This window comes from Chlamydotis macqueenii, chromosome 1, assembly GCF_036417535.1.
Source record: "Chlamydotis macqueenii isolate bChlMac1 chromosome 1, bChlMac1.mat, whole genome shotgun sequence".
Taxonomy (NCBI): Eukaryota; Metazoa; Chordata; class Aves; order Otidiformes; family Otididae; genus Chlamydotis; species Chlamydotis macqueenii.
The window spans coordinates 204,630,711-204,645,216 of NC_141556.1; positions in this window are offsets into that span (position 1 = coordinate 204,630,711).

The window sequence follows — 14,506 nt, forward strand, 5'->3', positions numbered from 1 at the left end:
CAAAATCTTACCTCTGGCCAAAATGTGACAAGCATACCTAGAACACAAATACACAAATGGACCTGGCTCATTTGTTTCTCTTCCCTCTGTTCCACGAGAAATGACAGCCTTTCTTCAAGGAGCCTCAGGCTGCTTCCTTGGCCTGGATTATCCTTTGAGAGCAAAAGTGTTTTGCTGAGTAGGGTAACAATTTACACAACACTTTCATTTGTGAAATGCTATTGAACTGCTAGTAATTTCAGTGCTGTAGTTTACATAGCAGAAGTTGACCCAGATTGGATGAACTGAGTAGAAAATACATCCACAGTTTCCTTAAAGCCTCCCACTCCCATGCTACCAGAACCAGAAGCTGGTAAATGTCAGCAGCTGCTATTTTTTATTTTCATACCATCTTAACTTCCATTTTAATTTGTTTGAATAGGCAAAGGTAAAAATAACTATGTCCTGTTTTCACTAGTGGTTATCACTGGTCTGGCTACCACTGAGTCTGCTGCTATGGAGCAAGCTATGATTGAAAAAAGGCATTATAGATACTTTTACTAGGAACGGCAGTGAGAACTGGATACAGGAGATTCTCACCTCCATTTCTGTGTCCATTTGCTACACCAGAGATGGCTAACCTGTAACTCCTGGTATGATTCACAACATTTCTTTACACAGGAAAGAAGCATCTTGCACAGCAAGTATCTCCTTCCTCTCTTCACCTTGTCTATGCTCTGCTCTTGTTCCACCTACAGACAAAGGAGACCCTGCAACTTATTGGCTCCTTCAGGAACCACCTGCTTGCTGACTCTCTCTTCAATGCATCTGTACCAGTGAAAAAAATCTATGCCAGCAACCAAAACAGGGCAGGGTCTTTTTTTTTCTGAGCATGAAATAAGAAAAACGAACATAGTAATAGAACACAGCCCATTACAGCCAAAGTCCCTCATGCTCCAAAATGGGATAGCCACATCCGGTCTCCTTGCTGGGAATGGTCCACATGCAAGCTGTGCCTGGGAAAGTGCCAGCTCAGCACAGAACCATGCCAGGTTTTTTATTCAAATTTAATAATTTAATCACAGAACAGTGATTGTACCCACCATCTAATAAGCTTACTGGTATAGATACAGTCCAAATAGCTATACAATGGGCTGTCGCCTGTCAAATTTTAAAGTCATGATTGCCTCTTGCTAATCAAAATTGCCCCTTGCTCTTTGCGAACCAATAGCAGATTTAAAACTCTCCACAAAAATCTTCCTATTTAGAACGTAAATTGGTGATGTAAACTGGTGGATTTCCAAAGATACATACATATATGATTTCCAGATTGCATGTAATCCTTTAACGCAAACCAACAGAGGCAGAGACTTACTGCAAGCAGCAATGGCTTCCACCAAGAAGCAGCAATTTCTCCCTTCAGTCCCTCTTTGTAGCCTCACCTTTGTATAACTGTTAAATACTTTGTTATTTTTTTTCTCACATTCAGCTTGTCTCAGACTGTAATCTGAGAAAAGAAGAGGAAGGAATGATGGATGAAAAGGGTTAGCACAAAGAAAAAAGGGAGGAAGATAGTAGTGTAATTTCTTTTTCTGTTACATACAGGACAGGTACTGTAAGTCAGTACCAGCACTGCATGAATCAGCTTTCCATCCTATTGTCAGGAGTCCAGAGCTAAGTATAATATTCAACATTAAATGAATATGGATTATTATTATTCACCTCAGTCTAAATATACAGTACTTGTAAAAGATGGATATGCTTATTATTTTGAAAATTTCTTTGTGCAGTAAAGAACACAATGAACTTCTGAGTAGAAGAGGCGGTGTTCACCATATTGATAAAGTAAATGCCACTCAAGGTAAGTACTTGAGAAGAAGACAACAGTTGTTAGTGCATCCTTTTGTTCTGCTAAATGCTTTATTTGTGGAGTTTGGGATACACACTTTTATGCAACTGACAATTCAAAAGCAAACACTGCAGTCCACAATTAAATCTTTAGGGAGAAAAATGTTTTTGTTAAAAGGTAGTAAGACTTGTTTCTAATTACAGCATAGCAGTACTTCTCTGTGAATGGAAAACATTTCATTGCATTTACACCGAAAGCTGAAATGGTGGCCGTCGTTTGTGACACTGACATTTCACAAATCAGATGGGCTGCCTATAAAATGAAAAGTGTGAGAATTTGGTACTGCTCTCCTTTCCCCTCGTCCTTCCTCAGCTGTGGTGGGTTGACTTTGTCTGTCCATCATGTGTCCACAATGCTGCTCTATCACTCCCTCTCCTTCACGAAGAGACTGCTTCAGTGCGGATCCCCCATGGAGTCACAGTCCCTGCCAGCAAACCCACTCCAGCATGGGCTCTTCCCTCCATGTGTCACACATCCTGCCAGGAGCCTGCTCCAGCACAGGCTTCCCATGGGGCTCCAGCCTCCTTTAGGCATCTGCCTGCCCCAGCGTGGGGTCCTCCACAGGCTGCAGGTGGATCTCTGCTCCTCCGTGGGCTGCAGGGGCACAGCCTGCTTCACCATGGGCTGCACCATGGCTGCAGGGGAATCTCTGCTCCAGCGCCTGGAGCACCTCCTCCTCGTCCTTCCTCATTGACCCTGGTGTCTGCAGAGTTGTTCCTCCCACATATTCGCATACCTTTGTCCCAGCTGCTGTTGCACAGTGGTTTTTTTCCCCCTTCTTAAATCTGTTATCCCAGAGGTGCTACCACCATTGCTGATGGGCTCGGCCTTGGCCAGCAGTGGGTCTTGGAGCTGGCTGACACTGGCTCTATCAGACATGGGGGAGGTTTCCAGTAGCTTCTCACAGAAGCCACTCCTGTAGTCCCCCTGCTACCAAAACCTTGCCACATACACCCAACACATCCGTTCTCATTCATCCTATTCTGGGTACCAGTTCTTGCATACCTGGGATGTAGTACTGGTTTTGGCTGGGATAGAGTTAATTTTCTCACCCATGCTGGAGCAGTCTGCACCCTGTGGAAAGGACCCATGTTGGAGCGGTTTGTGAAGAACTGTAGCCTGTGGGAAGGATCCATGCTGGAGAAGTTCATGTAGGACTCTCTCCCGTGGGAGGGACTCCAGGCTGTAGCAAGGGAAGAGTGTGAGGAGGAAGGAGCGTCAGAAATGAAGTGTCATGGACTGACCATAACCCCCATTCCCTGAGGAGGTGCGAGGAGGATACAGGGGGAGGAGGTAGAGGAGTCAGGAATGAAGTTGAACCTGGGAAGAAGGGAGGGATGGGGTAAGGGTTTTTTTTAGATTTGTTCTTATTTCTCATTATCCTGCTCTGTTTAATTGGTAAGAAATTACATTAATTTTTCCCCAAGTTGAGTCTGTTTTGCCCATGATGGTAATTGGTGAGTGATCTCTCCCTGTCCTTATCTCGACCCATGAGCGTTTCATCATATTTTCTCTCCCCTGTCCAGTTGAGGAGGGGAGTGACAGAGCAGCTTGGTGGGCACCTATATCCTGCCAGAGTCAGCCCACCCCAGTGGGCTCAGCACCACCTCCAACGCGTAAAACAGAGCAGCTCGAAAAAGGAGCAGAACCTGAATCCGTCCGTATGAAGATCCAATGGGCAGGAGCCTGCGTGCAGGAGGCAGAAATGGTGGCTACTCTTGAGCACAGCAGCTATAGTGCAGCGGTCCAGACGGACTACTGCTTGCTCGCGGTTTGAATACATTATGCAGGCAGAAACAGGCCATCAATTATTTTCTGAATTACTCACATTGGGTCTGGCTATAAAGACAGTGCCTGTGATTGATTTTTACCCTGTTTAATGGGATGGCTTCCGTGGATGGAAGGACAGCTTATTAATATTTCCTGAATATGAGTGGCTGACCTGAATTTCTAAGATAAACGCCAAATGATACACTTCTTAGTTTTCATAGAACATTAAAGAAAGCTAAGAGCAGATGAAAAAGAACTGGATTACCATGTTCACTGAACAAATCAGTACCGCTGCAGGTACTTGTACATATAGAGCAATTGCAAATTTCAGAATAATAAAGCTAATTCTGGGAAAATCCAAAGATGTACTTACTGCAGCGCTCAACTGTCTGATGATGACAGATTTCCTAACATCTAGGACTTTTTGTCTCTTTCCAGGATGTACTGGTTTTTTTTTTGGTTTTTGATTGGATTCGGTTCTTCCTCAGAATTAAATAGAAATGATCTATGCAGCTATTTTTTTTTAATTCCTATAGCTAACATTTCCTTCAGCTTAAAAAATATTCTCAGTATCATCTTTTAATCACCAGCTGGCTATGGTGTTACAGTGTCCTACATCTACTTTTACTTCAAGAAGCTCAGTAAGGCAGATAATCCTCCTCCCCTTCACACTCCTCTTTGAAGACGACTTCACAGGAATACAAGGGCCGTGAAAGCCTTGCAGCTGGTGGAGGGACAATCCCCCCAAGATGCATGAAAGGAGTCCCTGCGGTGCATGCTGCGATGTGGATTTTCAGTTGCTCTGAGCTGTAGTTCTCTGGAGCTTTTCTTAAATTAGAGCAGACTCTGGGAGTAACGCTTTATGCCACAGATCATACTAGTTCTCAAAGCTGATGTGAATCATAGGAGTGGGAGGGTGGCTCACAGCCACCTTAGGGCTCTGCTGGTGAGCCATGTATTTCTGTGATATCACAACCATGGGCATCAAAGAGACCTGGGCTGATGTGTTACCTCTAGCTGTGAAAACTATGAATGGAAGAATCCCCTTTTAAAATGAGAGGGATTTGTCTTACACCAGCGCGACTCTTCCCTTCTTCTGTCATCTCTTTTCAGTTCTTGTGTGTATACTAAATGCCCTGGAAACACTGCACGAGGACATGTGGGCTGTTCGATGGTGTGAAGCCTGCTGGAACAGTGTTGGGGGACTGTGGGAATGGAAGGAGCCAGACTTTGTGTGCTCTTGTCCGCAGTGCTTTTTGGGAGCTGACTTGAAGAGGACTGTCCCCTGACAGTGCCTGGACATAGCCTTGGAGAAATCTGGTTAGAGGTCCAGAACAGGACTATAAGACCTCCCTGGTCCTCTTTTATTACTGAATAGTACAAGACACAACTGACCATTAGTTGGAGACAGATGTCAAGACGTGAAGTATCTGTGGTCATGTACAGAACTTCAGACATCTAGCCAATTTCACAAGCACAAAAGTAGGTCCATGCAGATACTTGGAGTAAATAGAGCATTGTATTTCTAGGACACCCTCAGAATTCAAGCACTATTTTTCAAATTGTAGCACTGGTGAAGTTGCAGGATAATATGGAAAAGTGTTGTAAATCTGAAATGCTGCCCAAAATTATCATATGATCTCCTTTAGTGCAACTGTCATTCATTGCATCTGTTTTTATTTAAATATTTAGGATAAATGACAGAAGAACTGACAAAAACTCACAAGTATCTGAACATTTGGGGTATTTTCCCAAGTGACCTACTTACTGAAAGGAGGCTGCACTTTGACTTTGAACTGTACGGAAAGGAAGTTGACACTGGCAGCCCACCAAATTAAACAACAGAAGTGAACCTTGGTGTTGGCAACACTTGACTGACAGGCCCCAGTATACACAGATCCATATGCAAATATAGATCTTTTATTTTCATTAAGTGACAGAGAAAATATTTTACTTTAGCCATATGATGATGAATCACGATGGGAAAAATCCTGGCGGCTTTCTCAAATGTTTCTGATATTTAAACTGTGCTGATAATTTCTGTTTGAAGTAAGAACCATCAACAGCACTTTTGACAGCTGCAACATCTTCTGTAATCATATTTATTCTTCATCAAAGCTTAAAGAGAGTCAACACACACCAGGCTTTTAACATTTTGCTGCTCAACAGCTATGTTTTACAGATTCCAGTGGGGACCATCTAACATTTCTGTGTTCATCACAGCTGTAGCAATTAAACTTGTAAACAGCAGTTTTGGAGTTTGAAGCATAGTTGTTGAACACAATGGTCCTTTTATGATCTGTTCTTAATCAGTGACATTGACAACATGACCATCATCTTCAGCCACACAACCCGTGACCAACCCCAGGCACCAGTATGTGCTGGCAGCCACCCAGCTAGAAAGCAGCTTGGCAAAAAAGGACTTGTGGGTCCTGGTGGACACCAAGCTGTACATGAGCCAGCAACGAGCCCTTGAAGCAAAGAAGGCAAATGGTATCCTGGGCAGCATCAGGCAAACTATTGGCACCATGTCAAGGGAGGTGATCAGTCCTTCCCCTCTGCTCAGCACTGGTGAGGCCACACCTGGAGTACTGTGTCCAGTTCTGTGCTCCTCGGTACAAGAGAGACATGGATGTGCTGGAGAGACCCCAGTAAAAGGCTGCAAGGATGATGAAAGGACTGGAGTATCTCTCCTATGAGGAAAGGCTGAGAAAGCTGGAACTGTTCAGCCTGGAGAAGAGCAGGCTCAGTGGGATCTCATCAAGGTCTATAAATACCCGAGGGGAGGGTGCAAAGAGGATGAAGCCAGGCTCTTTTCAGTGGTGCCCAGCGCCAGGAGCAGAGGTGATGGGCACAATCTGAAACACAGGAGTTTCCCTCTGAACATCAGGAAACACTCTTCTCCTGTGAGGGTGACCAAGCACTGGCACAGGTTGTCCACAGAGGCTGTGGAGTCACCCTTTGTGGAGATATTCAAAAGCTGTCTGGACAGGTCCATATGGCCATGCTTAAGCAGGGGGTTTGGACCAGATGACCTTCAGAGGTCCCTTCCAACCTCTAGCATTCTGTGATCTGTGTTTCTATGAAATGCAATGGAAAATTGACCTCTAGACCTCCTTCCAAAAGACTTGTCACAGCAAAGAAAGGCAGGCTGTTCCATGCATAGCATGAAACTTCAGAGCAAGATGTTAAAAAACAGTCCGTGGTTCAGTACACATCAAACTAAGTCCTTCTAAAAAGTTAAGAATCTCCTAGTCTGTCAACTGTGTTTCTTTTTAAGATGCTGACCATTAAGATGCTGACTTTTTAACAACAGTTTAGGATGTTCAGTGCTTGATATTTGTACCAAGAAAAAGCAAAAATAGGAATCCTTGGAAATGGGTCATTACAGAGCAGAACACTGATCATAAGGAATCCCTGTGTGAAGGGAAGCTCACCCTTGTGACTAAGGCATTGGAAAGAGGTAAAGAGATATATGCGTGTTTGCATGTCAGTGATGAAATGACAGGAGCTACTGCTCTTTGACATGACCATGAGCAATATGCTATCCAGGACCTAATGAAACGTGGGTGGCGTATTCATATTCAAAGTGATTTCAGAATGTGCTCTTAGATATAAACCAGCGACATAAATCTTGGAGGAATGACAATTATTTGCCAGTCAGACAAGATTATAGTCTACAGACAGACAGATGGCAACATAATTGAGGCCTACCAATGGCTCATTAAAACATTGTGCAAAGTAATCCCCTCGCCACTTAGTACCCGAGTAAAAGTTAAAATACAAAATGTTATAAAAAGCAGAAGTAAAAACCAGTCAGATGTAGGCACAAGGGGTTTTAGTGTCCTTGTATGTCTGCAGTTCTCGTGTCCTCATATGCAAATGAACATAAGAGATCTAGAAAATACAGAGGAAGGGGAAAGAAATGATGAAAAGCATGGAATGGCTTCTCTCTAAAGGGAGATTAAATAGACTAGAAGTCTTCAACCTGGAAAAGAGACAAAAGAGAGAGTATGATAGTGATCTGTAAAGTCAAGAACAACTTGGAGAAGATAAATGCAATACTAATTTTTACATTATAAAACTAGGGGTTATTAGATGAATATCAGCTAGTAGGCTTACTCAAAAGTACTTTTTTTTTTGCCCAATATGTAATTAAAGTATAGGATTCACTGCCACCAGATGGTTTGGAAGCCAAATATGAAGAATCACAAAAAAAGATTGCATGAAGAAATGGAAGACAAGTCTCTCAATACTTGAGCAGTCCCAAAACTAAAGCTAGCTCACATCTGTGTGGCGGGATTGTATATCAAAAGAGCATTTCTATATATTTACTCTGTTGTTGTATTTTTTCCCTTAAAAAAGTGGGAAAATTTAGCCAGAGATTAAACGTAGGTTTAGACACACCTAGCAGAGCAGCTATTCTAATAAGGAACATTTAAGTAGACAAAAAAAACTTCCTGAAAATGGCCCTTGAAGATTTCAGGGTTAGCGTTTCATAAAAAAAATTAAAATGGAAGAAGCTGGGTTTTGTACTCCATCCGGCCTTGTTCTGAACCAACAAAACCAACATCAGTTGCGTCCCTGATTTCTAAGAGCTGTATATGCTATTCAGAATAGGAAGCCTAGGGTAAATAAGCATTTGGGGACTGCAGCATTCACATCATGAAGTAATTTTGCATTGATGGATGGATGACTAGAATTTAACCAGATGTTTGCATTACAGCAAATCCTTTTGTTCTTACCAAAGAGGAACACATTGCATATTACAAAATAATTAATATCCACCACATTACAGTATCTCCTACGTTTTTTAAATATTCATTGATCACCACTGCTTACTCAGATACTTGATATAATTTTTGAAGCATACTAAAAAAATCTCTCTAAATACATAACAAACCTTATCCCAGAAGATAAGCAAATAGTGACAAGTAGTAGAAACAAACTGTTTTACATCGGGTGGGATGTGAAATAAAGATGTATTAAGTCCTTATCATCTCCTTAATGTCTACATAGATGCTATAGTTTAGCCCTGCTTGGGACCAAGCTACACAGTTTCTCACTCACTCTCCCCAGTCTCCAAGGGGAGAGATAATATAACAAAAAGCTCAAGGTTTGAGATAAGGACAGGGAGAGATCATTCAAGTTACCATTATGGGCAAAACAGACTTCACTTGGGGAAAACTATTTATTATTAAAACCAAAGCAGGATAACAAAAAGGAGAACATAAACAACTTCCCCCACCCCTCCATCTTCCTAGGCTTAACTTCATTTCAATTATCTCTACCTCCTTCTCTCTGTGAGCAGCACAGGGGAATAAGGAATGGGGGTTATGGTCAGTTCATCACACGTCGCTTTACACCCTCCTTCCTCCTTGAGGGAAGAACTCCTCACATTCCTCCCCTGCTCCAGGGTGGGGTCGCTCCCACGGGCCAGAGTCCTTCACAGACTGCTCTGGAAGTCCACGGGGTGCAGTTCCTCCAGAACAGCTGCCCCAGCGCGGGCCCTCCACTGGCCACAGCCTCCTTCAGGCACCTGCCTGCCCTGATGTGGGGTCCTCCACGGGCTGCAGGTGGATCTCTGCTCCTCCCTGGGCCTCCATGGGCTGCAGGGGCACAGCCTGCTCCACCATAGGCTGCACCACGGGCTGCAGGGGAATCTCTGCCAGGAGCAGCATTACTGCTCCCCCTCCTTCTTCACTGACCTTGGTGTCTGCAGCTGTTCCTCTCACAAGAAATTCTTCACAACCGGCTCAGGCAGATGCCTCTCAGGATCTCTTCACATCTCATCTCCTCTCCACTTCTTGCAGCTGGGCTGGGCTGAGTAGGGCCCAGTTGGCTGCCCAGCGGGAGGCCAGAGGGTGAGGCCTCCAAGGCCCACAAGGCTCACACCTCCCCCTCTCTGTCCCCACTTCAGCTTCTGCTTCTTCACTTTCTTTTATTTTCCTGTTCTTAAATATGTTGTCACAGAAGCATTATCACTGTTCTCAATTAGCTCAGCCCTGGCCAGCAGTGGGTCCACCCTAGGCCCAGCCGAGTCCCCCTGCTACACAAAACCAGCACAGTGGGATCTACTGTGAGCCAAGTCCTGGGATGCAAGAAGGAAAGAACACTTTTAACTGAATATACATTTTGAATATGCATTAATGACCTGACAGGTTTTTCTGAACAAACTTTGTCATTGTTAGAAACAATGGAGAATACAGAATATCCATGAATATAAAGGAAATACATATACACTGCATAAAGGCTTGACATAAACATTGCAATTAGTGAGTCAGTTCTTTAACTCAATAACCTGCAGTCACAGATTGCCTGCCTCTCTTCCAAAATAAATGTGAGGAAGCCACATAATAGCACACTCACATGGCTCATGTTTTAAATGAAAATCTGGAGAAGTATGGTATATGGAAATAAACATAAATTTGACAATTGAAAATGGATGTTTTCCCCATTGGAACTTACTTATTGTAGATAAATGAATTAACGATGCGTGTCTGAAGAGGACTGAAGCTTCTGAGAGGCTTCAGAAGATTCTTGTGTTTCTCCTGTGTAGAAAAAAATACAAATGATTTTATCACACATTCTCATTGCAAAAAAAAAAAAAAAGTTCTGTTTTAGGAAACCAACAGCTAGGAACTGTATCACTTAAGTCAACTCAGCCATGGATACAGGCAGAACCTTGAAAGTTTTGATGAAAAAATACCCATGGTTTATTCTGGAAGCAACTAGCATGAAAGATAGTTTAAAGGGTGGGTGCCAGGTTAGCAGATCAGTCTTCAAGTGTTCAAAACTCACAATAGACTAAGCTTGCTGAGAGAAGGTTCTGTCGAAGGCTAATCCTCTTAGGCTAGAGAGCATAACTTCAGATGAAAATCCTTCACAGCATTATGTCTTTCTTTCAGACAGGACAACATCCCTTCCCTTCTCCCCCACTACCCCAACCACTCCAATACTAGGGTCTTCAAGCCATGAAAACAAAAGTTCATGAAACGATAGAAGCTTTTATTGTACAAGTCTAAAATGCTTAATTTCAGAAGAAAGGTTTAGAGAGTAAGGATTCTGAATAACACTTCAGAGTGACCTGGAGCTCTGACTATAGCTTTGGTTACAGAATATGGTTGAAATCTGTTTTAGCACCTTGATACATTTGATTTCCAGAGATTTAAAAAAAAAAAAAAAAGAATTACAGGAAATACTGCTTTCCTTTATTATGGATAGAAACATTAACTTATAAATAGAGGATTCCCAAAACCACACTGCTTCAAATTGTTTCACTACCTGCATTTCCCTGACCTTTATTTTGCTTATTGGTCAATCTGTTAAGAAATCTTATTCTTATCCACAAGAGTCCGCATAGAAAATATGTTCCACAAAAAGTGGAACATCAGTTTCAGGAAGTGACTAACTTGATATGAAATGATTAGTTACAGATAACACTTCATATTAGTAACTCTTTTCTTGTTCCAGTGGTTGATCCATCATTAACTATGATTCCCACAGATGTCCTTTGGAATAATTTCTTTTTTCATATAGGGAAAATAATTTGGACTTGTTGAGGTTGATTGGCTTTCAAGAGGCCAAACTGCAAATCACTGACAAGCCAAACTGTCAAGCACTAATGAACTTTTGACTCCCACCCTTGTTTTCAGTCTTTGCTTATTAATTATGGCTCTATGCTTGCAGTGCCTGAAGTCGGGCTCCCCAGCCTTGCAGAGGGCAGCAGATGTTGGCAGGGCTTTATGGGGGCGTCAGACCTGGGGCTGCAGCAGACCCGAGGAGCAACACTAACTCCTGTGAGGCAGCCCATGCTGATCTAAGAGCAGCTGCTCCTAAAAGGCTCTGAAGGGAAAAAAAAAGGAGGATATAAGTTAATTTTCTAGAGCTGGAAGGCAAACACAAATTAGCCAGTGTTTCATAACTGCACGAGCTGTTGCACATGGTGACTGACCAGCTGCGCGCTTCTCCTCAGGCCCTGCTGCTCTCACTGAGGGCTGATCACAAGAGCAGCGGGAGCTCCTGCATGCCATTGCTGGGAAGCCGTGCATGGCCACAGCTGCACTGAATCACAGAATCACAGAAACATAGAATGGTTTGGGTTGGAAGGGACCTTCAAAGGTCATCTAGTCCAACCCCCCTGCAAGAAGTGGGGACATCTCCAACCAGATCAGGTTGCTCAGAGCCCCGTCCAACCTGGCCTTGAATGTTTCCAAGGATGGGGCATCCACCACCTCTCTGGGCAAATTCTGCCAGTGTTCCACCACCCTCATAGTAAAAAATCTTTTCCTTGTATCAAGTCTGAACCTGCTTCCTTCTATTTTAAAACCATTACCCCTCGTCCTATCACAACAGGCCCTGCTAAAGACTTTCTCCTCAACTTTCCTATAAGCCCCCTTGAGGTACTGGAAGGCCACTATAAGGTCTCCCTGGAGCCTTCTCTTCTCCAGGCTGAACAGCCCCAACTTTCTCAGCCTGTCCTCACAGGAGAGGTGCTCCAGCCCTCTGATCACCTTTGTGGCCTCCTCTGGACTCGCTCCAACAGGTCCATGTCCTTCTTATGTTGGGGGCTCCAGAGCTGGACTCCATGTGAGTGGAGTAGAGGGGCAGAATCACCTCCCTTGGCCTGCTGGCCATGTTCCTCTTAATGCAGCAGAGGATGCAATTGGTTTTATGGGCTGAAAGCACACATCGCTGGCTCATGTTGAGCTTCTCATTCACCAGCACTCCCAAGTTCCTCTCCTCAGGGCTGGTCTCAATCCATTCTCTGACCAAACCATATTTGTGCCTGGGATTGCCATGACCCAGGTGCAGGACCTTGCACTTGGTCTGGTTGAACTTCATGAGGTTTGCATTGGCCCGCCTCTCCAGCCTGTCAAGGTCCCTCTGGATGGCATCCCTCCCTTCCAGCATGTTGACAGCACCACACAGCTTGGTGTCGTTGGCAAACTCACTGAGGGTGCAGTCTATCCCATTGTCCATGTCGCTGACAAAGATGTTAAACAGCGCTGGTCCAAATAACAACCCCTGAGGAACACCACTCGCCACCAGTCTCCACTTGGACATCAAGCCATTGACCATGACTCTTGGAGTGCAGCCATCCAGACAATTCCTTATCCACTGAGTGGTCTGTCCATCAAACCCATGTCTCTCCAGTTTAGAGACAAGGATGCTGTGCAGGATAGTGCCAAAAACTGGAGGCAGAGGGAAGCTCTGTGGAGAATTAGGGCAGAACCTCCAGCAGTGCAGACCCACTGCAAGGTGACTCATGGAGACCAGCCTGTGCAGGGACAGGCCCTGCTCAGGCACATGGAGAACCTCAGGTATTTTAAATGGCAGATGCTTAACAGAGCACCCAGCAGCTGTGCCAGGGCACAAAGGAAAGCGAAAGACGTAAATCAGGAGGCGTCAACGAGGTCGCTGGCAGGGCTGCGTGCTGCACACCCAGCCTGGAGGACCGACACCCCTCCTGCCCCACGCACGTCTCGTCTTTCCTCTGGTCTCTATGGTGCACTCCCGCCTGCAGCGACCCGTCGGGCGGGGCGCATGCGCAGCGCCGCGCCGGCCGGCTCCACATCGGCGGAAGGGCGAGCGGAGAGCCGGCGGGAAGATGGACGGCGCGGGCAGGGAGGAGCTGGGTGAGGCGTGCCCGCCGTGCGGCCCGGCGGCGGGAGCAGCCGAGGGGCAGCGGGGTGGCGACTCGCCGCGGGGCGGAGAGCAGGGGGGCGTGAGCGTGAAGAGCGGCCGGCCAACTTCCACCCCCCTCCCCTCTAGGCAGAATGGTTCGGCCCACCGGGGATGCGCCGCAGCGCTCAGCGCATCGGGGCGGGCGGGATGAACCATCCCACCTGAGGGAGGGGTGGGTCCAGTCCTCCCACTCCTCCGCCCTCGGTGGCGGCGGCTCGGACGTCCTTTGCGCACGGCAGCGAGGGCGCGGAGGCGAGGGCTGAGGCCCCGGAACCGGCCTGCCAGCACCTGGGGCCCAGCGGGGCTTGGGGAAGCGGAGCGCGGCGCAGGGACACGGCCGGGGTCTCTCCAGGGCGGGGTGGAGGGCCGGCCGCGGCCCGGCTGGGCGGGAACGCGTCGGTCAGTTCCCTGACCGCATCGGTCTCACCCGGCTGGCTCTTGATTTCCTTGGGAAGTCACGGTCTTGCTTAGAAGCTCGGGAAATACTTTCTCTTTACATCGTTAGGTGATGCTTTTATCTACGATGAAAGGTTAGAATCACAGAATGGTTTGGGTTGGAAGGGACCTTTAAAGGCCATCTAGTCCAGCCTCCTGCAAGGAGCAGGGACATCTCCAACCAGATCAGGTTGCTCAGAGCCTCATCCAACCTGGCCTTGAATGTTTCCAGGGATGGGGCCTCCACCACCTCTCTGGGCAACCTGTGCCACTGTTCCACCACCCTCAGCGTAAAAGGTTGTGGTTTTGGTGTTTTATTTTGTTTTGAGGAGAGAAAGTGTTTTATTTATTAGCTGTATTTATTGCAGATTGCTCTTTGGACCTTTAACTCAGAGTGTGGGAGGGCATGTGTATGTTCACCTCTTAATTTGTCTAGCTGTAGTTGAACAAAAGATGTTCCAGTGCAATCTAGAATTCATCCTGTCCAGTGGTAATGATGGCAAGCAGATGTGCTTCAGGTTTTATTGTCTCAGAGGCTGGTCCATCTTGCAACGAGAGATTGCCACCTCCTGAATAAAGATGGCAGAAAGCAATTTTAGCTTTTTTTTTTTTTTTGCTAAGTTCATAAATCTGACAGTTTCTCTAAAACCTTTTTTTTTTTTTAGTTGGATTAACTTTAAAACTGCAAATCAACACCTGATAAAATTTCAGAAGTTTTTCATATGG